General features: G+C 33.6%; 1 long non-coding RNA gene across 1 annotated transcript in view; it reads right to left on the bottom strand.

Moving 5' to 3' along the window:
* The window catches only part of LOC109612211 (uncharacterized), a 92,843-nt gene extending 68,421 nt beyond the window's left edge, over window positions 1–24,422 (bottom strand). Inside the window, exons 1-2 of the long non-coding RNA XR_002194389.2 lie at window positions 24,143–24,422; window positions 11,337–12,134 (exon numbers count right to left, since the gene is read on the bottom strand). This is a non-coding gene — a long non-coding RNA (uncharacterized LOC109612211). The remainder of the gene's footprint in view (window positions 1–11,336; window positions 12,135–24,142) is intronic.
* Between the last annotated feature and the right edge of the window lie 407 nt (window positions 24,423–24,829).

Below are 24,829 nucleotides of genomic sequence, written 5' to 3'. Positions count from 1 at the left end.
TAGATCCGAATCTACCATTGGTTCGGATTTTGAAATCTAACTTCCTGAAAAAAATACAAGTTATAATACCTTCCTCAAAAAAAAAAGTGATATTAAAAATAATAATATTAATAATAATAATAATAATAATAATAATAATAATAATAATAATAATAATAACAATAATAATATAATAATAATAATAATATTAATATTAATAATAATAATAATAATAGTAATAATAATAATAATAATAATAATAATAATAATAATAATAATAATAATAATAATAATAATAATAATAATAATAATAATAATAATAATAATAATAATAATAATAATAATTAATATTAATAATAATAATAATAGTAATAATAATAATAATAATAATAATAATATAATAATATAATAATAATAATAATAATAATAATAATAATAATAATTATAATAATAATAATAATAATAATAATAATAATAATAATAATAATAATAAAAAATATTCAACAAACTTGAGTAAAGCCAACATTTTATAAACAATACGATTGCGATTCTTCTAACATCCGAAATTTATACATCAGTAAATGTCACAAAAAATTAACTTTTTAAATATAACTTTAACATTTTAAAGCCCTTTTTATATCCTTCACAAAATATTGACATTTAAGTAATTCCGTTAGAAAATGTGGCTAAAATTGTCAAAATACGAACAACGGGAAGTACTCTTATATGGGGGCTGTGGGAAAACGTACACTTGTATAGACAGTGTGCTGCCACATTATGAAAAAGCCGTTATAAACTCAAAATACCTCATTTAAAAATATTCCGATAGAATGTGGCTAAAATTGTCAATACTTCGAATATTGAAAGGATCCGTTATATGGAAGCTACACGATATTGTGGCCTGGTAAAGCCCATCTTCGAACTTGACCTGCACTGCAGACAGAAGACTGATCTGGGCAAATTCATTAGTTTCGACTCTAGCGTGATTGCAACAGACAGCCAAACAGACATGGCTTAATCGTCTGATTTAGAATGCATGTACTTTGTTAGGTCTAAAATTATTATTTCGATGAGTTAGAAACGGAATTACGAATTTTATATAACTTCCATACTATATGTGGTGGAGGGTATAAAAATATCAAGGTTCTCCTTCAAGAAGTTGTTTGCAAAAATTATAATATGGAACCAAATCGTAAATCATTTTGGAATAGAAGAATTTTCTTGAGGTTTAGAAAGCTAAAGAAATGTTTTTTGTTCCCATTATGTACTTGAACTTAATTTGAAAAAATATTATGATATCCGATATTTCGATCTACAAGTATAGTACATTCACCTCATAAGGGATTCGGAATTTATATATTTAAATATATAACTTTTGGTAAAACATTTGAAATCAGCGAAATTTGGAAAAGTAAGGGGGTTATGCATTTCAATATTAGGAGTATTTGTTGAAGAGAAGTAGAATATACCGACACTTTCACATTTGGTTGAATATTGTCGAATCATGAATACAACCTAAGTAAGTTCAAATATGGAAAGTTTCCAATATGTATTTCCCTTTTCTGGGAAAGGACATAGTAGGCCGATAGGGTGGGTAAATAACATTTTGGAAAGTTTGAAGATGGAAAAGTCTATAAAATGAAGTGAACTGACCTTATAGTAGCCAGCAGAAAAGACATTATGTTAGAGTGGGTCTTTATATACATTCCATCATGTAAAAAATTGACTTATGACCAATATGGGTATAATTAAAATTTCCAGAGTTTGAAAGTTCGGGTATTGAATTTGTTTCAGATGAGCCACTTTTAGATAGCCACTTACAGTATACCTGAATTGGTTGGGAATTGGGTGCGATATCTTCAAAATACCGGGAATCAGGAAATTCCGTTGTGCGGGCTATGCGTAAATGGTGACCGATATAATTAATTGTCAATACCGAAAATATAATGGATTAATAATACAAATTTCTGATTTTATAGAGCGAACTCTATCGGTATTTCAACAGATTCTTGTCATATTTATTTTATGGTGTCTCCGAAAAATATTATTATTATATGTATTATACATTTTATGGCGAAGGGCACCTTCAAGCCGTATTGGTTTCCCCTTTACCTTTTATTTAACTCCATGTCACTAACACACTTTACATTTATTTACAAACAGATTTTGTTAAATACACAAATACATGCATATCCGGTTTGTAAATGTCAGCTATTATTTAATTAAGCGATCTTTTCCCCCGTCGACGATGGATGGCATGTCTGGATCCCTGCGAAATGGCTGTGTGTGTTGGTCATTGTTGTTGATGGTTTTGCTGCCACTGCTGCTTCTGTAGGATTTCCCTACGCATTTTAATTCAAAAATATTATTGACAACATAAAAATGAGATTTTACAAGAGGATTATTGCGGCATTAGCATAGGCAAACACAACTAAATCCGGACAGAAAGCAAAATAATATAAAAATATATACATTGTTGACAATTATGCCGAGTCATAGTCAGCGAAAGCATTTAAGCACTATTTTCATTACGCTCACTGTTGTTGTACAATATTTATTTATTTATCCAAGAGATGGGATGAAGGGTTTGCTCCCTGATTTATAATTTTTACTGCAGCACTGTGTGCGTGTGAGTGTAAAAAATATAATGCTGATAAAATAAATAAAGACCAGATAAAAGAAAATATATATTTTTTCTCGAATAAAAAAGATTGTTTGCTAACTCTGATAAAGTGGGTTAAAAGAGCAAATGTGTCAGTATGAGTGAGGTACACAATAAATAACTGGGCCATGATTTGTAAACAAATCTTTTTTTGTGTTTTTTATATTTTTTTCGTTCTCCATTTCCTATTTGAAGAGGGTTTACAAATAATTCCTGCTTTCTGTTCTGCCGGGATATATTGTGTGTCATACCCTTGTAAAATTGTTTGAAATACAGCCAGTCCAATCAATGTAATATGAAAGGGAGCCAATTAAGCTGGGAAAACGTTGATAGATGTTTCTACTGCACAAGAAATGGATGTGTCTTCCCATTTCATATTTTTAAATGTCACCATTTTTTTTTATATTTACAATTTTTTGTCAAATACAAATAAGTTATTTTATAACAACTGAAAAATGTGCAAAGAACCTAAAAAAAAGGTCGGGCGGGACGACTATATGATACCCTACAGCAGCAAAAAAAAAAGTTTTTATTGGGAATTTGAATGTGTATCATGGCTTTAGAGTAGTCACAATTTGGGAACTATGTCCAACTCTGAATCGACTTTCAACAAATTTGACGAAAGCTTTTGTTCCTGTAGTACCAAAAAACATTGCTGTATAGTGAAAGAAATGACTTCGATAATTATTATATTAAAAAAAAAAAAATTAATGGAGCAATAGTTGTACCGGTCCGAGTTTCACCAAATGGAAAAAATTTGGTTGAATATGAAACCATCTATCCAATTTGGGCAGATATGACATATACGGTGGACAATAACAGCAAAATCGGATGAAGATGTATATCGTAAGTATATAGAGATCTGAACCGATCTAGATAAAATTTGGCAGCAGTATTTCTGAGCTGTATCTGATGTCTGGTATCAAATATCATCATTGTGGCGTCCATATTATGCATGTGAGGGACACAAAATAGGATTAAACATATATATAGGAGCTATAGATATATCTGAACCGATTTTCACTTAAATTTGAAGTACTTGCTTCAGGGCTGAATTCCGTCGGAAGTGCCAAAATTCAGTCCATTTGGGTTGATATTAGCCGTTCGGTACACAAAAAAGAAAACAAAAAATCGGAAAGAAATATATATGGGAGAAGAATCCAAATCTGAACCGATCTTGAAAAAAAAAATAGGCACTTATTTCTGAGCTGTATCTGATATCTGGCACCAAAGATTATTGTTGTGAAGTGCATATTACGCACGTGAGGGACTTATAACCCCAAATCGGGAGATATAACTATATCTGAACCGATTTTCACCAAATTTGAAATACTTGCTTCTAAGACAAATTCAGTCGGAATTGCTAGAATTCAGTTTAATTGGGCTGATATTAGCCATTTGGTGCACAATTAACCCGAAGACAGTTGAAGATATATATATGGGAGCTATATCCAAATCAGATCCGATCTCGATAAAATTTTTTAAAATTTTGTTGAATGAAAGCAAAAAATGTCGGAAATAGCATCAAATTTTAGAATAAGTTTAGATTTGTTCGAATTAGTCACCTTTGGAACGAATTATGGCCTTCAAACGGCCAATGAAACCGTCACACGCTGCCGAATGTTACTCTGCGGTATTTTAGCGCATTCCCGGCGAGGCGCTTGCTTGAGGTGATCGACACTTTGGTATTTTTAGTGCCAACCTTGCTTTCCAAAATACTTCAGACACAATAGTCGAACGGATTGGTATCCGAAGATTTTGATGGCCATTGTGCGCTGGAAATAAAACGAAGAACCTCATTTTGTAACCATTCTTGGGTAGCGTGTGCTGAGTGCGAGGTCTTGTTGGCATGTCCAAGGTCTACGGCCAGACCTTCCAGAATATTTTCGCGATAATATTCGGTATTTATTCTGATGGCATGATCGATTAATACGAGCGGAGAGCGACAATCGGATGTTATAGCGGCCCCACTATCACCATGACCGACGCTTGAGTTCTGGTGGCCAACCGAAGGTGCACATTTTCAGCTGACCTCTTTGGGAAGTAATCTCGATCATTTTGTTTGTTTACAAACTGCTGGACAACGAAAACGAAATTCGCAGTTTACCACTTTCGGCCAAGCGAACTAACTTTTTAGCTCTTTTGAGTCTATTTAGCTTCGGTTGCGGTGTAAGCTCTTGCACTCATTTTCCAATAGTTACCGAATGGAATACTGCGATATGTTCAGTTCACGAGCCATTTTTCGGCTACTGCGTCACGGGTTTCGAGCAAATCGCTTCTTTACTTTTCGAACCATTTCGGCTAATATTGCTGTTTTCTTCCGTCCACTTCCTCGACGATAACGAGCGATGATACCAGACACAAAAGATTTATTCACAGTTCAATGTTCGAGTGCTCTAACTATGGTCACTTGTGGTTTTCTAGCCAAATATTAAGGAATCACACTATCACGCTTGAATTTCATCACGAATAACTTTTTTTCTGGAAAATTCTCAACAAAATGTGTTTGTGCGCTTGTAAACAATATAATGAGTTGTCACTGGAATAATTTTAACAACAGTCGGACGAGTGACTTAAGATTGGCAGCAGTCTGAATCGTTGCAGTTTTTTCAGGATCCTCAAAATTAACTATGGACCTATCCTGCTTTCTTCTCTATGTTACAAACAAATGCACAAATACATACACCAATACCACTATGTGGTGTAGGATATAAACACTTGGCTCTAACATGGTGGCCATACCAAACGCCAGTCCCACATTCGACATTGACGTATGTACCTAGGCTTGATTTTGATCTGAATACATATATCTCAAAAAGAACAAATTGCAAAAGCATCTTCTACGAATAAAGGGAGACTGCAAACTTAACAGATCAGTAGTAAAATCGTGGCACCCGGATGGTAAAATTCAAAAGATTTCCCTTCAATCTTAGGTAATTTCAAACAAGTTCTACTACTAAATATTAACCCTTGTTTTTCCATTAATCTCGCATTTTATTTAACTTGACACATAACTCTGAAATGTTAAAGCTCTCACATTTTTTCCACAACGAATTCGTCATTCTCTTAAAGGCTGGCGCGAAATGAATGACCCTCATCACCTGAGCAGGCTAAAGGATACTCGTTCGGACATACACACTTGTCCATTTTATTTTATATACATACATGTCTATTTATTATGGTCACACACAAAGTTGACAGTAATTGAAGTGGGTTCTAACAATATCATCACAAACAACTAATCCAAAGAGAGAAATAAAAAAACAGCAAAACGAAAACAAAAACTATAACAACTGGTAGACGGCAACTACAACAACAAAAACAACAATCAAATATAAACATAAATCTAATTAAATATATGTCACAATATAAAATTGTAATAAAAGAAAACGAATGTTGAATGGTGTTTTTGTTGTTGTCGCTGGCGTAGTCTGGAATTGAATTAAAAAACAAAACACTAAAGGACAATAAAAATAAATGAGAACATAACGAACTAAGGTTGAATGCAACCGAATGAAATATGTTGTGCCAAAGGAAAATCTCTTTTACGAAGGTGTAATGTGAGGTAGGTGTAATATAGTAGCAATGGAAAAAATCAGAGTTCTTGTTGTAGCTCGTCTTATATTGAGAATCACAATCACAACGAAATTTGTTAGGAAAATCTGAGATTCTTCACACATTGTAGAGAAATATGGCTAGCGCAAAAGACCTTTGGACACCATGACCCTTGGCATTCTGTGAGCTGTGAATAAGACTCATTAAACATTTTCTGTTTGACTTCGTTAGAATGCAAAAATATTTTAGTCTTTAACAAATGTTTTCAAATATTGACACAAAAATGTAAATTTTTTTGTTTCAACGACACATTAAGCTAATAAGTTAGCGATAACTCGAACACGAAGCAATTGTGGATTGAGTGTAGCAGATCACTCAACAAAAAACCTGAATTTCTCCCACCTTGAAGGATATGTAATTAAATTGCAAAACAAAAGAATAATAATTTTTTTCTTTTAATTCGAGCGTATCTAAAGCTACGTGGAATGTAGTAAAGCCTCGTTGAAACAAAATTTTGCGAATATCCCCTTATTCAATTTTTTGAACAAAAAGCCAGATAACGTAGTGGACACTCCTTGCTCGTTCCCAAAGAATAATGATCTAATTATGCATCTGAACCCAAAATCCGCACCAAACATTGACTTCTCTTAAATGCATCGGCTTTTCAATAGTGTGAGTAGGTTTTCAGCCAGCAAATGCGAAAATGTTTCTATTCTACTCACGGAGCATATGGTGCTTCTCTTCCATGATTTTAATATAATGTCGCAGTATTTCCCCGCGTCGTTCAAGCTTATACACAACAATATTCGTTCAACGGGAGATATGAGCTAAGTTTTTTAAGTATCTCAAACTGAATGTGTCTCTCTCATAAATACTAATTTTCAAATCATTTGTTCGTGATTTTTTTATCGAATTAGGATTTTATATTATTTTACTTAAAAAGAAGAAAAGATATAGGTAGTAAAAATGTCATAATTCTGGCGGTTCTTTTCAGAAGCCTCCTGATTTTCGTAAGGTGCACCCTATACCAATGATATTGTCTACAAGAGGTCATATACGTTGGATAAATGCCTTCCTCAAATTTAATGGAAATAAATTCACATTAATTCAGTGTTGCCAATCGGTTTTGTCGGCGGATCAAAGTCCTGACTTTTTATGGGGAGTGATTCCGAAGGAGTGTGCCAATATTTTCCATTTCAAATCTTAGATTAGGCCTGATATAAATTTTGCAACGTATCTGCTATTTTAAGTTTTGGAAGGAGTGGGCCGATAGATTTCGTATACCAAGTTTAAAAAGAAACACTAACTTGTTCCGCAAAATAATGTGAGATTTAAATACTGAAAAATGTGACCATTTGTGGGGCAGGTACCAGTAGAGATGGACCGATATTTCTCACCATTACACCAATTCGTATGTCAGAAGAAATATTGGAATGTGTGAAATGTAGATAAAGTAAGAAGCTCATGCCGAAGCGCATGAGAGTTTTGTTGTTTTATTTCAATATTTTGACCATTTTCTGGGTCTACTCCATAAGGAGTATACCGATATCTACGATCCCCGCAACAGGTCTTGTCTTAGTAGAAATATTGGTGTTTGTGAAATTCGAAAATAATCGTATTACTTCGTATTTCAAATTAAGACCATTTGTGGGGGAGGTACTAGATGGAGCAGGTCGATATTCTCAATTTTCGCACCCGACGTAGCAGTGATGAAAATATTGGGATTTACAAAGTTTGTACAAAATATCATGATCCTTTCTTGCTAAATACGGTAAATTATTTGCTGTGGAAATTTTCATCTTTTGTGGGGGTGGTAAAAGAAAGAGTGGACCGCTTTTGATTTTATATGAATTGAAAATTTTATATGCGAACATTTGTTGGTTAAAAAAGACAAATTCAAAACTACAAAAAACGTAATTGTTGTAATACATTTATGCATACACAAATAAATACATCAGTCTACCAATGCGTGAATATGCCAGGAAAGCTGACCATGAGAAAAGAAGGAACATGTCAAATTTAGTCCGCTTATACGAAGGGTTTGTCCTTGGGATTGTTTAATTTTATAGCAAATGGCAAGTATGCTGGAAACTGCAATCTTTTGAAGTTGAGTGGCATTTCTGTTGCAATTAGAGAATTCGAGGAAGCAACATACTTCCCCGTAATAATCCGTTCCTCAATAAAATTGTTGTGTCGTTTTTTACAGTTAGCCTTATACAATTGCAAAGGCTTTGTGGATCAATGCTTCTTAATAAAATCATATCCCTACTGAACCGATTTCAATATAATTTGAAAAGAATTTACTTTTACACCAAATTCCGCCAAACCATCCATAAAATATATATGGAAGCTATACCAAAATCTGAACCGATTTCAATATAATTTGGCTAATGTATGTTCGTTTTAAATTCCGTTACGCATTCCAAACTTTATTGAAATCGAATATAAACACATTGTTTGAGGAATAAAATAGACGAAAACGGTCGAAAATATATATGGGAGTTATATCCAAATCTTTACCGATTTCATTACAGTTTTGCAAATTTATTTATGTACCAAATATAATCACTCAAGCCAAATTTCATTGGAACCGGGCATACGTATCGCATTTGGTGCATCAAATATGGGAAATCGGCCGAAAATATATATGAGAGCTATATCCAAATATGTACCGATTTAAATATAATTTGATAAATTAATCGTTAGACCAAATTCAATTACACATTCTGAATGTCATTGATATTTGATATACACATTGATACATTGATGCATCAAATACATGAAATCGGTCGAAAATATATATGGGAACAATATCCAAATCTGAACCGATTTCAATATAATTTGGCAAATTAATTTTTATTCCCAATTCCGTTACTTATTTCAAATTTCATTCAAATTGGGCATACGTATCGTGTTTGGTGCATCAATTGCTTGAAATCGGCCGAAAATATATATGGGAGCTATATCCAAATCTGAACCGATTTCAATAAAATTTGACAAAATTATTTTCGGATCAAATTCCGTCACACCTTCCAAATTTCATTGGAATCGAACATTAAGATCGTGTTTAAGGCACCAAAGAAGCGAAATCGGTCGAAAATATATATGGGAGCTATATCCAAATCTGAACCGATTTCAATATAATTTGGCAAATTTATTTTTGTTCCAAATTCCGTTACGCCTTCCAAATTTGGAGATTGTATCTGTAATCGATCAGTAGGTATGTGCATATAAAATCTAAATTTTTGGGAGGTACCTCCGATTCTGATGCTATATCCCCAGTTCCAAGTGGAATTTCAAAAATGTATATAGCCTATGTTACTTTTAGGCAATGTTGTAGAATACATGGACATTTTCAGGAAAATCAGTTTAGCGGTTTTCGAGTCCATAAATTACAAACAAACATACAATATTGCAATATCCAGGCCAAAGATTTTTATATCTACAGACATTTTACCTTAAATGATAGTGCTGTAAGGTATCCTATTTTCTTCTTTTTTTACATTTTCCCTGTCTATTTAAAAAAAAAAACCAGTAAGGAAAGCTCAAAAGTCGGGCGGGGCCGACTACATGATACCCTACACCACTATGCATATTTAGTAGAGCTCTCGTAAAATGGTTTATACAGGGCATTTCAGAGCTCTATGAGATATTTGGTACAAAATCAAAATCTATCTAATTCTATCGTGCATTTTACGAACTATAGCTATCTCTGAACCGGGTTTCTCCAAATTTTACGTATTAGCTTCTAGACTGAATTCGGTCTTATGTACGAAAATTCAGGTGATTTGGGCTGATATTGACTATTTAGTGCACATTTAACCCGAAATCGGATGAAGATATATATGGGAGCTATATCCAAATCTGAACCGATTTCGATAAAATTTAAAACAGCTATTCCTGTGCTCCATCTAATACCTGGTACCAAATATCACGGTTGTGGAGTGAATACTACGAATGTATGGGACTAAAACACTAAATCGGATGAAACATATATATGGTTGCTATATCTATATCTGAACCGATTTTCACTAAATTTGATATACTTGCTTCTAGGCTGAATTTGGTCCGATGTACTAAAATTCAGTCCATTTGGACTTATATCGGCCATTTGGTGCACAATTAATCCGAAATCGGATGAAGATATATATGGGAGCTATATCCAAATCTAAACCGATTTCGATAAAATTACAAACAGCTATTTCTGGTCTGTATCTTATATCTGGTACCAAATATCATTCTTGTGGAGTGCATATTACGAATGTGAGAGGCTTAAACACCAAATCGGATAAAACATATATATGGGAGCTATAGCTGTTTCTGAAACGATTTTCTCCAAATTTGTTGTATTTGCTTTAAGGCTAATCTCGGTCACATGTGCCAAAATTCGGGCCATTTGGGCTGATATTGGCCATTTGGTGGTCAATTAACCCGAAATCGGATGAAGATATATATGGGAGCTATATCCAAATCTGAACCGATTTCGATAAAATTTAAAACAGCTATTTCTGTGCTCCATCTAATACCTGGTACCAAATATCACGGTTGTGGAGTGCATAGTAGGAATGTGAGGGACTTAAAGATCAAATCGGATGAAGGGATATGGGAGCTATAGCTATATCTGAACCGATTTTCTCCAAATTTGATATACTTGCTTCTAGGCCGAACTCGGTTGGGTGTGCCAAAATTCAGGTAATTTGGACTGATAGTGGACATTTGGTGCATATTTAACCCGAATTCGGATGAAGATATATATGGGAGCTATATCTAAATTTGATCCGATTCTCACCAATTTCAATAGGGTTCGTCCTTGGGCCAAAAACATATTGTCGGATAATAAATGCGACCTGCATTTTGTTCACAAGAATACATGGACAGACGGACGGACAGACGGACTGACATGCATAAATCGACTCAGAAAGTGATTCTATGAAGGTTCTCAAAAGTAACTATGGGTCTATCTCGTTTCCTTCTCCATGTTACAAACAAATGCACAAAGACATAATACCCTTACCACTATGTGGTGTAGGGTATAATTAAGATCAAAATAAACATGATGATTTAGTTAGTTTTCAAGAGACCACTTTTTTCCTGCAACAGTAAAGTTAAAGTCATTAGTGAATGAATGGCTGCAACATACCTTGTATTGTGTTAACTGATTGCAAGCAATTCTGGCAGGCACTCCTCTTCAGTTCACTGCACCATCAATGGTGTGTTGGATATTGTTGTTGCTGCTGTTGTTTTGGCTTTGCTGGTGTTTGATGTTTTAGAATTTAACATTTGCTTCGTTCGAATGGTTCTTTTATTTCTCTGTTTGCTTTATTTGTTTTGGCAGTGGTACAAAATAACAAGTTGACACAATTTAATCCATTTCTATGACAAAACAAAAAAAATATGAATGTCCTCCGTCGTATCGGTTGCAATGTATTTCCGTGGGAATTGAAGCAACGATGTGATGTGTGAGGGAGGGAGAGAGGTTGTGTGGTCAAATAAAATGCAAATGCTGTTAAAATTTATGATGATGTTTGTTTTGTTGAAAAGAATTTTTACTGCATTGCCGATTATTTGGTGTTGTTTTGTTTCGTTTCTTTTTTGGGGTTAACGAAAGTTTGATGTTCCAGTTGAGGCGGGCGGGTGGGTGTTTGAGTTGTATACCCCAAGTTGTAAGGCGCTAACGTCGTCGTGTTCACTTTTTAATTTATTGTTATGACTGGAAATACTTTTAATTGAACAAGTTTGTTTGTTGCTGTTGTTATTTTTGTTGATTTCTAGTTGTATTTTTTGTTTCTTTGTAGGTCGTTTCAATTAAATTTTGTTTGAACTGTTAGTGTTATTGGTCACTGATATCAGAGTTGCAATAATTTCGTTATAATTTCCATGGAAATTTATGGATGTTGTTTTGTTGTGTTGTTTTTTTCCTTTTTTATTTCTTCCTTGGCTAAAAGAATATTAAATGAAATTTATATGGTTGTTAAATTGAATTTGTGTGTTGGCGATTTATTATTTTATTTATTAATTTTCTTTTTTGGCGTCATTATTTTATTTAAACAGCTGCATTGTGGGTAGTTCTATTTCAAATTGGTTAGCGGGGTTATTATTTTTTTTTTTTTTTTCATTGAACGGTGAAAGGGTAGATTATCTATTTATAGCAAGTTGGCTTTTTCATTTATTTATTTTCTTTTTGTTTTGGGTAAAATTTTACAATTAATTTCGATAATTTGCCAAAAGCAGTAAGTTTGCCCTTTGTTAAAAAGGCAATATAATTATTATATCATTCGTTTTAATATTAAGATAATTGATTATACATTTTTGTAACTCGAAGGTCTAACAAATTGATTGCATTTGAATTGGAGAATATTAAACTGGAGTGGTATTAAACACTCCAGTTTAATATTTCATCAGATACTGGGTTCATTCACATCTTAGAAGTGGAAAAATTAAAAAATAAAATAAACTTATATTCAATCAAAAAGCTATTTTTTCAATATTTAAGAAAGTAAGGAAAGGCCACAAAAAATGTAAATACAAATCTGAACCGATATCCGTAAAATTTTGCAGAGGTATTTTCAAGCTGCATCTGATGTCCGGTATCAAAAATCATTGCTGTGGGGTGCATATTACGCATGTGAGGGATTTAAAATCCCAAATCGGATGAAAAACTGCAACCAAATTCAGACTGCTGTCATTTCTAATCCGCTCGACCGAAAGCTTTTAAAATTTCTCAAGTGACAGCTCATTATATTTTTTACAAGCGTACAAAAGCATTTTGGTGAGAATTTTCCACAAAAAAAGTTATTCCTGATGGAATTCAAGCGTGATAGTGTGATTTCTTTATATTTGACTGTAAAACCACAGGTGGCTATCGTTAGAGCACTTCGGATTTTAAATGTGAATAAATCTTTTGTGTTTCGTACCATCGCTCGTTACAGTTATACTGGTAGCGTAGCCCGACGTCAAGGAAGTTAACCGAAGAAAACAGCAACATCCGAAGAAATGGTTGGAAAAGTAAAGAAGCGACTTGATCGAAACCCGCGTCGCACTGGCCGAAAAATGGCTCGTGAGCTGAACAGATCGCAATATTCCATTTGGCAAATATTGAAAAATAAACTCAGGGTAAAGCCATTGAAATTCCAAACAGAAAATAGAAAAAACAAGTAAAAAAGCTGTAAGTTCGGCCGGGCCGAACTTTTAATACCCTCCACCATTTGGTACTAATTTGGCAATTTCCAAAAAAAAAAAATAAAATAAATAAATAAATAAAATAAAAAAAATCCTTTAAAATATACCTGCATAGGCAACTTTTGTCATAAGTTATTACAACATTTAAATGCGAAACTTGAAGAAAAAATTGTTTATAATGTAGCTAAAATCATCAAAATACCGAATATAGGGGGTACCGTTATATGGGGGCTATACGAAGACGTGGACCTGCACAGACAATTTTCTGGCATGGGCTGAAGTATCCATTACGAACTTCAAATGCGAAATTTAAAACAATCCCGGTAAATAATGTCGCTAAAATCATCAAAATACTGAATATCGGGGGGTACGGTATATGGGGCCTATACGAAGACGTGGACCTACATGGTACATTTTCTGTTTTCTGCTGCAGTATCTATTACGAACTTCAAATACCAAATTTGGAACGGTTCCGTTAAATAATATCGCTAAAATCATCAAAATACCGAATATCGGGGGAGGTACGGTATATGGGGGCTATAGGAAGACGTGGACCTACATGGCTCATTTTTTGACTTAGGATGTAGTATCCATTACGAACTTCAAATACCAAATTTGGAACGGTTCCGTTAAATAATGTCGCTAAAATCATCAAAATACCGAATATCGGGGGGTACCGTTATATGGGGGCTATACGAAGACGTGGACCTGCACAGATAATTTTCTGTCTTAGGCTGTAGTTTCCATTACGAACTTCAAATGCCAAATTTGAAACAATTCCGGTGAATAATGTCGCTAAAATCATCAAAATACCGAATATCGAGAGTTACCGTTATATGGGGGCTATATGAAAACTTGGACCTACATAACCCATTTACGAACTTAACCTGCCTACTGGCAAAATATACATGTGTGCAAAATTTTAGCCTTCTATCTCAATTTGTTCGAAAGATAGCGTGATTACAACAGACAGACAGACAGACAGACAGACGGACAGACAGACACACAGACAGACAGACGGACATGGCTAAATCGTCTTAGAATTTTACGCTGATAAAGAATATATATACTTTGTTGGGTCTGACGTGAGTATTTCGAGGAGTTACAAACGGAATGACAAAATTAATATACCCTCCATAGTATGGTGGAGGGTATAAAAAATCCTTTAAAATTCTGTTAAAATCTTAAAAATACCGAATGTCTATACGACGACGTATACCTGCATAGGCAACTTTTGTCATAAGTTATTACAACATTTAAATGCGAAACTTGAAGAAAAAATTGTTTATAATGTAGCTAAAATCATCAAAATACCGAATATAGGGGGTACCGTTATATGGGGGCTATACGAAGACGTGGACCTGCACAGACAATTTTCTGGCATGGGCTGAAGTATCCATTACGAACTTCAAATGCGAAATTTAAAACAATCCCGGTAAATAATGTCGCTAAAATCATCAAAATACTGAATATCGGGGGGTACGGTATATGGGGCCTATACGAAGACGTGGACCTACATGGTACATTTTCTGTTTTCTGCTGCAGTATCTATTACGAACTTCAAATACCAAATTTGGAACGGTTCCGTTAAATAATATCGCTAAAATCATCAAAATACCGAATATCGGGGGAGGTACGGTATATGGGGGCTATAGGAAGACGTGGACCTACATGGCTCATTTTTTGACTTAGGATGTAGTATCCATTACGAACTTCAAATTCCAAATTTGGAACGGTTCCGTTAAATAATGTCGCTAAAATCATCAAAATACCGAATATCGGGGGGTACCGTTATATGGGGGCTATACGAAGACGTGGACCTGCACAGATAATTTTCTGTCTTAGGCTGTAGTTTCCATTACGAACTTCAAATGCCAAATTTGAAACAATTCCGGTGAATAATGTCGCTAAAATCATCAAAATACCGAATATCGAGAGTTACCGTTATATGGGGGCTATATGAAAACTTGGACCTACCCATTTACGAACTTAACCTGCCTACTGGCAAAATATACATGTGTGCAAAATTTTAGCCTTCTATCTCAATTTGTTCGAAAGATAGCGTGATTACAACAGACAGACAGACAGACAGACAGACAGACAGACGGACAGACAGACACACAGACAGACAGACGGACATGGCTAAATCGTCTTAGAATTTTACGCTGATAAAGAATATATATACTTTGTTGGGTCTGACGTGAGTATTTCGAGGAGTTACAAACGGAATGACAAAATTAATATACCCTCCATAGTATGGTGGAGGGTATAAAAAAAAAAAAATAGACTCAAAAGAGCTAAAGAGTTGCTTCGCTTGGCCGAAAGTGGTGAAGTGCCGAATTTAGTTTTCTCCGATGAGAAAACATTCGTTGTCCAGCAGTTTGTAAACAAACAAAATGATCGTGTTTACTTGCCAAAGAGGTCAGCTGAAAATGTGGTGCACATTCGGTTGGCCACCAGTACTCAAGCGCTGCCATGGTGATGGTGTGGGACGCCACAACAGCCGATGGACGCTCTCCGCTCGTATTAATCGACCGTAGCATCAGAATAAATGCCAAATATTATTGCGAAAATATTCTGGAGGGTGTATTAAAGCCTTGGGCACCCAACACTCGCCACCCAAGAATGGTTACAAAATGAGGTTCCTCGCTTCATTTCCAGCGCGAAATGGCCACCAAAATCTCCGGATACCAATTCGTTGGACTATGGTGTCTGGAGTATTTTGGAAAGCGCCCTAAAAAATGCCAAATTGTCGATCACCTCAAGCAAGCACTTCGCCGGGAATGAGCCAAAATACCTCATAGCAACATTCGGGCAGCGTATGACGGTTTCATTGGCCGTTTGAAGGCCATAGTTCGTGCCAAAGGTGACCAATTCGATAAAATCTAAGCTTATTCTAAAATTTGATGTTATTTCCGGTATTTTTTGCTTTCATTCAATAAAATTTAAGAAAATGTAAAAATTATGGTGTTTGACTTTGTTGCAGATTTATATATGGGAGTTATAGCTATATCTGAACCGATTTTCACTAAGATTGAATTTAGTTGGAATTGCCAAAATTCAGTTCATTTGAGCCGATATTAGTCATTTGGTGCACAATTAACCTGATATCGGATAAAAATATATTTAGAACCTATATCCATATCTGAACCGATATTGATTAAATTTTAGGCAATTATTTCTGAGCTATGATTGATATCTGGTACAAAATATCATTGTTGTGGATTGTTAATCACTCATGTGAGGGTCTTGAACCCTTCAATCGGGTAAAATATATGCATGGGAGCTATATCTGAACCGATTTTCTCCAAATTTGATGTACATACATGGACTGTTCAATTGATCCGGAAACATTTGAAGATATACATGAGAACTATACCTAAATTTGAAGCGATTCTCATCAATTTCAAAAGGGTTTGTCCTTGGTCCACGCAATTATTGCTTGGAAAATTTCATCTCAATCGGATAATAAATGCGACCTGCATTTTGTTCCCAAAAATACATGGACAGATGGACGGACCGAATAACATGCATAAATCGACTCAAAAAGAGGTTCTATAAAGATCCTACAAAACATAATATCCTTACCACTATGTGGTGTAGGGCATAAATATTAAAATAACAAAAGAAATATTTTAACATTCTTTTCGATAATTTTTTTTTTGATATTTTCAAATTGTTATTTATTAATTAGACTTCAATGTAAGTAAATAACCTCGATGATCATTAGTGTCACATGCAGTCACCTCATGCAAATCATTTATTAAATCATGAGTTTTAATCACTTTTAATTGAATTTCTACTTGATTGGTCTTTTTCATTGTTGCACAAAAATTTAAATTACTTTCATCCTCTTTTTGTATTTTTTCCAATGCTTTTTTTCATAACCAAAAAAAGTTTGTCAATGTGTGCAAATGATGTGTTTTTTCTTTACCTTTAGAAACTTTTTAATTAACAACAAAAACATTCAATTTAGTTTACCAACATTTGGAATAAACGTTATTTTTATATATATTTTTTTAACTTATTTGCTTTGGCGTTTTTCCCACATTATTTTAACAGAATTGTTATTCTAGAAGTTTAATTGCCATGTTTACATAATTTAATTATACCCTGCTAACATGAGGGGTGGTTCATTAAGTGAATTTGTATATTGTTATATTTTGTTAATGTTAGTTTTAATTTTTATACGAAATCCATAGCAAAACTGTTAACGAGGAGGAAGGAAGGTAATTTTACATATATTTTGTTTTATATTAGTTTTTTAAACGTTGAACTCTTTCGTCGTTTTTACCATTCGTAGATAGATTCTAGCACCACAAAAAACAATAAATAAAAAAAAAATAAAAATGTTAATAACAAAATAATTGCATTTTAGAACCATTTCAAATAAAATCTCTATAAAAACATATATCCCTTTAAAAAGACACTTCAGTAGGTAGAAGAAGACCGAAATCGATTACAATTTTGTGAAAAAATCATTGGCACTTTTGAAGATATATATATATATATATATATATAATGAAAATTTGCCATATAAATGTGTTATGTTGTCCAATCCAGAAAACATAGCACTGTTACTGTTACCAAACTCTAACCCGGTTCTATATAACCTCCACCATAAAATATATTAACTATCTGTCCGAATGTATTTTATAAATATAAAGCTCTTATATTTAGAACTGTGTTTGTCTAGAATGATTGGTTTTGAAAATGGACTCTTTCCTCTTATAGTATAGATGCCATATAATACTACATCCTAACTTACGGTATTTCATTGAAACTTTGTATGTATTCTGCTGCAAAAAAAAAATTCGAAGCTGGCATATTTCCTAATATGGATCCAGCATTCAAGTAACTAAGAATTTTGGTATTTTGAAGTTTTCTGACTCAATTTCCAATCCGATTTGATATTTTATTTCCTAAAGCCGTAACACACGCTCTCTAACAATGATATTGAGTACAATATACCTGATTCAAGCTAGGAACAATTCTGCCAAATTTTGTAGACATCGGTTCAGGCTTTAATAAAGCTCTCTTATATATTGTTGATATGGATCCTGCATTAAAGTTAGTCATGATTTTCGGTATTTGAAGTTTTCTGCCTCAATTTCTAACAGAATTAGCAAAAATATTTATGAATCGCAAAAAAAAATGTTTAAAGGTCTACTCTTTGCTCTAGCCCCAGCCTGATTTTCTACACATTTTTAAAGTTTTCATCTTATTAATGGCACCGGTAGTTTTATGCATTTTTGTCATATTTTCAGCCGTATTTAATCTCATTTAATATTTTGAAATTATAACGATTTGATTTCAATTTTCTCAATATAACGTTAGCGCGAGAATTTTCTTCTCTCAATAATGTTCAAATTTTAAAGTTTCTACATTAATAGTTACACCTGCGTTTCTATGTTCCAATACCCATTTTACAACAGAATTGGCAGTATTATAAAATTTTGAAAATTTATGTGTAGAATCGATATTAGCCAAAAATTTCTCATACATAACTTCCTCCGGGTTTAGTTTCATTTGCATGTAATATATGCTCAGACCAGATGGAATTTTATACTCTACAACAACATTAGTCCTTCACATAGGTATATATACATCTTCATAACACTGCGAGCTGAGTCAATCTACCTATGTATGTCCATTCGTCTGTATGTCCATGTTACAAGTCGCAAAATAGAGTTTGGGGCTAGGTAGAAGCCTACCAATATTTGTTCATAATTTCCATCTTCACGGAATTGTGCATAGGTGTGGGGTCAGCGTCAGAATAGAAGCCAATTGTTCTGGAAGATGTTCGCAAAATATTTAGGGATTAAAATCTACCAAAAGCTTAAAATTTGTCTAGATTTTACAGTCACCCTAGAGTTCTCAACTAAGGACCAATAGATATAGCATTTTTTATGGGGTTATATTATAAGAAGCGCTGAAGCCTAGCATTTTGAATGGCCATCGAATAATATTTATCTGATGAAATTTACCTCAATTTTTTGTAAAAAAATACCAAATTAACGAAATCACAATTACATGAAAAGTGCAAATGTAACCTCTTCATTGCCGATTTCGTTGACAAATTACCAAATATCGGTGATACAGGAAATCGTATAGAGGAATCTAAAGTTTCGGATATTGTTTTTAATGCACATTAATGTAATAGGGAGGAAGTAAATATGGGGCAAATGTTACGATGAGTTGCATAACTTCATGGTTTCGATCAAGAGCCGAGATAAAACTTTTACAGAATTATGTGACAATATTACAAGAATGAAATGATAATTAAATGTTCAATATGCATGGAAAAATTGTTAGAATGTGAAATTTCTGTTTTTTTTTTTCGAAAAAGAGAATTTGGTATTTGAGGTAATAAGAACATATTTTTTCGTCAAATACCGATGCTTCTTTAGAGATTGTATGTTGTTGGAAAATATTGGTTCCATCCTTATGATGATTATTCGGTTTTAAGATCAGAATCTAATTGTAACTGCCAAATGTTAAGCAAATACTGAGATGTTTTTGTCGGAGATTATTAAAAATATATTATTTTTTAATTTATGTTTTTCATCCTGGCAAACATGTTTCCTTCTTTCTGGCCAGTAAACCATAATTTTAAAGATTTTATTAAGAAATTTCTTGTACTCTTTGACCAATATTATTCCAATAATTTCCTTGTTGATTCCAGATTTTTTTTTTTCATTATCAAAATCCATTGATCTTTAGCCGTTAGTAATTAATATAATCAGAGTTTTTTTGTTAAGTATTGTATAACTTATGTGAATGGGCATATATGAATGGGTTTCCATTTTGATAAATTCAAGAAAGTACTTTATTTTGTACGAGAGATCTAATCCGGGCTAAATTTGGTTAAAATCAATCCATTTATTTGTACAGATTTTATATGCATTCAAATGAGAGTTGGAATTAAACAGATTATACAAACTGCGTAGCCTAGGCTACCCGTTAGATTTTATCATCTCTTTTCAAATTTCTATAGAGCTTCCATGTTCCATCCGACTTCAAAGAGGAAATTCACTTTTAATAATTACCATGAAAACCTTTAAAGGAGAGAAAATGGGGTATATCATTTACATAGCAGAAGTGTAAGCCAAATCGAAGACCAACCAAATGCAACTTTATTTCTCGGTTAGAAAACCCCCGATATGCCTTCACCATTTCCTTTTGAAACTTCTCGAAATATTTATGATAGACCCTACAAAGTATGTATATTCTGGATCAGCGTAAAATTCTAAGACGACATAACAATATCCGTCTGTCTGACTCTTGTAATGACGCTATCTTTCGAACGAATTGTGATAGAAAGGTATTAGGCAGGTTAAGTTTCTAAATGGTCCAGGTCGGTGCATGTTTTCGTATGGCCCCTATACAACGTTACCTCTCGACATTTGGTATTTTGATGATTTTAGCGACATCATTAAGCCGAATTGTTTCAAATTTCGCATTCGAAGTTTGTAATGGGTACAAAAGCCTATGCAGAATGCCTAAGCATTTCCACATGTTTAGTTAGACCCCATATAACGGTACCTCCCTTTATTTGGTATTTTAATGATTTTAGCGACTTTATTCGCCGGAATTGTTTGAAATTTCTTATTTGAAGATCTTAATGAGTACTACAGAATATGACAAGAATTACTTATGCAGGTTCTCGTCTTCGTATAGGCCCCGTATAAAGGTACTCAATTTTTCGGAATTCAATGAAATTATTCAAGTTCCTTCCAAATGGTGAAGTGTATTAAACGGTCGACGCGGTATACCTAACCGGTTTTTCTGTCTTTTTTCATATTTTTTCTTTTTTGTCTTAAGCTCCTTAAAGATGAGATTCCCTGTTTCTTGGTCTGATGACTCTTAAAATAATATTATTAAAAAAAACAAGTAAGCAAAGGCTACAGTCGAGCGGGGCCGACCGTTGAATACCCTACAACGCGATACAGTTTATATAGGCGAGTTACTCGAAAGAATTCCACAAGATATTGTAACAAATAATAAAAGAAAACCACCAGGTTTCGTTCTCTAATTTTCGAATAATAGCAACTTTAACTAATTTGCACATTTCCAATTTATTGGAAGATGTTGCACGTAAATGGTCTTCCTAGATCTGGAATCAATATTTCCCAAAGATCTATAATCTCTCAGAAGTGGCAAAAGATTGACATTTATTAATGGTTTTTGACTGAAACGCATCTATATGAGATACAGACATTTGACTATATTCTTCCACGAAATCAGCCTTAACGAAATAGTCAGAAGTGCGTCTTTCCTATTTTTGGTGAATTCTCCTAAGAGTCACTGGAATGGACATTTTCGTATTTTGTCTACAAGAGTTATTTCACACATTGAATATTTTTGGATTGCCATCCAAACTGCTAGGCTTTTTGCAATGCCCGTAATCCCCATTCAAATGTGCGTGAGGATCGGGCAATAATTACGACCTGCTGACAATTTTGAAGTTTTTTTGGTCCATTTCAACCTCTAAATATATGGCACTCATCTCCAAAAAGAGTAGGGTTCTATTCTGACCCTCATCTGATCCCCATGCAAAATTTCGTTAGGATCGGGCCATAAATGCGATCTGTATATGATATCCTGATATCCTAACTACTTAGTTTTGTTAGCTTTAGAAATATTACCAAATGTTTAATTCAAAATGAAAATCCAACATTTTTTCAGTTTTTGGTCCATTTCGACCCCTAAATATTATGCGATCATCTCCAAAAGAAATAGGGTTCTATTCTGACCCTAGCCCCACCGATCGTGAAGATCGGGCCATAATTGCGACCTGTAGAGTGATTACAAATTAACATGTACAGACGGACGGACGGACATACATAGCTAGATCGACTCAACTCGGCGAGATAGGAAGATCCATATATACTTTCCTATGTGGTAATCAATATTTCGAGGTGTTACATAATTGTTGGCCCAATCAAACTTATAATGCCCCCAACACATAGTGTTGTAGGGTATAATTACATCTTAAAAAATTTCCATTATGTTTTTGTTTCGTACTAATATTCTAGAATCCTTGAAAATATATTTTTAAAACATTCACTCAATTTGGTCTGATGGTTCTTAAAAAGATGATTTTGAAAAAATATGATAGTTTTTTTTTTTTTGAATCCACGTCTAATAACCCTTTGAAAAAATATTTTTATTAAAGATGTTTCATAGTCTGATGATCCTTGCAAAATCCTTAGATTGCAGTATGTTGGTCACTAAAACAATGTTTCTTCGAATCCATATTTTCCTTTGTGGATCAAAAATGTCAGTCAAAGAACCTCCCCGATTTAATACTTAATTAACGGAGTGAAATAAATCCAATTATAATGGAATGGTATTGTTGTCAATGTATCATGAATCAAATATTTCAATACAAATACAAGTATTATTGCAATACAAACCTAAGCCAGGATTGTCACCCAATTTGCAGTTCGTTAATATGGTCTTTTGATGAAAAATATATCCTTTAATTTATATAGAAACCGCCTTTATTCATTTTTATCCATTTACTGTTAGAAACACAGATGGGACCGTTTCAATAGTTGCTTTTTTGTAATTTTCAGTATTTGTATTCAATGCATTTTGTAATTAAGTAATTATTGTTAAAATTAACGCTATTGTTTTCTTTAAATTTCGATTATTATTATATTTCATTCCTTTTGTAACATTCTCATACCAATCTCATATTTGTTGTCATAAATTTTTTGCCATAAAATAGCACGTTTTCCATTACTCTTAAATTCTCTTTATATTTTTCACTTTTTTTATTTTTCTTTTTTTTTTTCAATGCCCTTGAGAAAGTTTTCTCCTTTCGATTTTATTTTTCATTCCATCAATTCTGTCAAACGCAAAATATTTTTTCGCACATTTTTTTCTCAGCGATAAAGAGGAATTTCGTTCAGAAAAAAAAAAAACATCACCACCAACACCATTATTGTGTTATGTGGTTGTTCGTGGTATGGTCTGGAAGTGATGTGCCACATCCACAAAATGCTGGAGAAAAAAAGAACGTTCACCACTTAAAAGGAGGGCAACACACGAACACACACAATTTAAAATCTCGCAAACAGCCACTCGCTTGCATGCATTTTTCCACTTCATTCACAGCTTGTTAAATTTACCCCCAACATTTATTTTTTGGTAAATCATCCTTCCTTTATTGAGTTGCAACAATCATTGACAGACAACATGTCGGAGTTGATGTCAATCAAATATCCATCATAATTTGTTTCAGTCAGCGTGTTAGAGATGTTGGAGTATGGCTGCACTTAACCCCACCCCGGGAAAGTGAAATAATAGCATTTGTACGTTTTCCGGTTTTGCAATTAGAAAAACAAACACAGCACTTAAAATTGTGTTTTCTTTTGTTTTCATTGTTGTTGCTATTCTGCCATACCCTTAAAATAATACCACGCATACACTCACACAAACTATAATCCATTTCAAGTGGCACAAGTCAAAAGGGAACCTCATAACTAGTCCCATACTAAACCTCAAGTTGATTGACCATTGGTTTATGGAAGCTGATGTTGTTGAGGATGAGCAGGAGCAGGGTTATGGAGGGTGATGTTTGTAACATAAAACAATACGGCGCCGGGGTGACAATCCTGACCTCAGATGGTTGGTATTTGCCAAACATTAAGACATTACGCGTAGACCTTTTTTTTTGTTATTATTCCAAAAATTATTTAACCAATTTTTTCGAAAAATAGCCACAACTACATATATTATTTTATTTTTGATTATTACCCCTTAATTAAATTTAGGTTGGGTAAATAGAACATCCTTTGTTCACTTTTTGTTTGTCACACACTTTTCTCGTTTTTTATACTTTTTGAATCATTCTTTATTTTCACTTATTTTCCATAATTTTTTTCATCTTTTTCCAAATTTTTATTTCTTCCAAAAAATCATTTCGATTCAATTCACAAATAAATTTTATTAGCTTTTTTTGGTAGATATTTTAATTTTTTTTTTTGCTATTTCACTTTTGCAGCACACGACACAACATCGTTGTGTGTTGTGTATGAAAGGCGCTAATAGACTAGATTTCAAATCATGCCGCACATTCAGTGATTTTTTTACTGCTGCTGATGGTGTGTCTCCGAAAAAATTCCTTTTGCTACTACAATTACTAAACATTGCTCACAAAAATTGTGCTCACATTGCTCTCTCTTTTTTCGTGCGTGTGCTCTTCCAATAAGAAACAAATGACAAAACTCAAAGGCATAGAAATCGCCATGCTAAGGAAACACATGATACTCCGAAACGTATGGGTTTTGGTTCAGAAACTCCGTAAATGGAGAGCAAGAGAAGATGAGAAATCATCCAAGAGAGTGAGAGAGAGAGAGAGTTACAAATGTGGGAAAACTGTTATACACTAACACAAATTTTTCCGGGCTTTCGTTAGGAATGTTTAACCTCAAACCTCAGCAC

Source organism: Musca domestica, unplaced genomic scaffold (genome assembly GCF_030504385.1).
Source record: "Musca domestica strain aabys unplaced genomic scaffold, Musca_domestica.polishedcontigs.V.1.1 3, whole genome shotgun sequence".
Classification (NCBI taxonomy): Eukaryota; Metazoa; Arthropoda; class Insecta; order Diptera; family Muscidae; genus Musca; species Musca domestica.
This window is presented reverse-complemented; position numbering and strand designations above follow the sequence as displayed.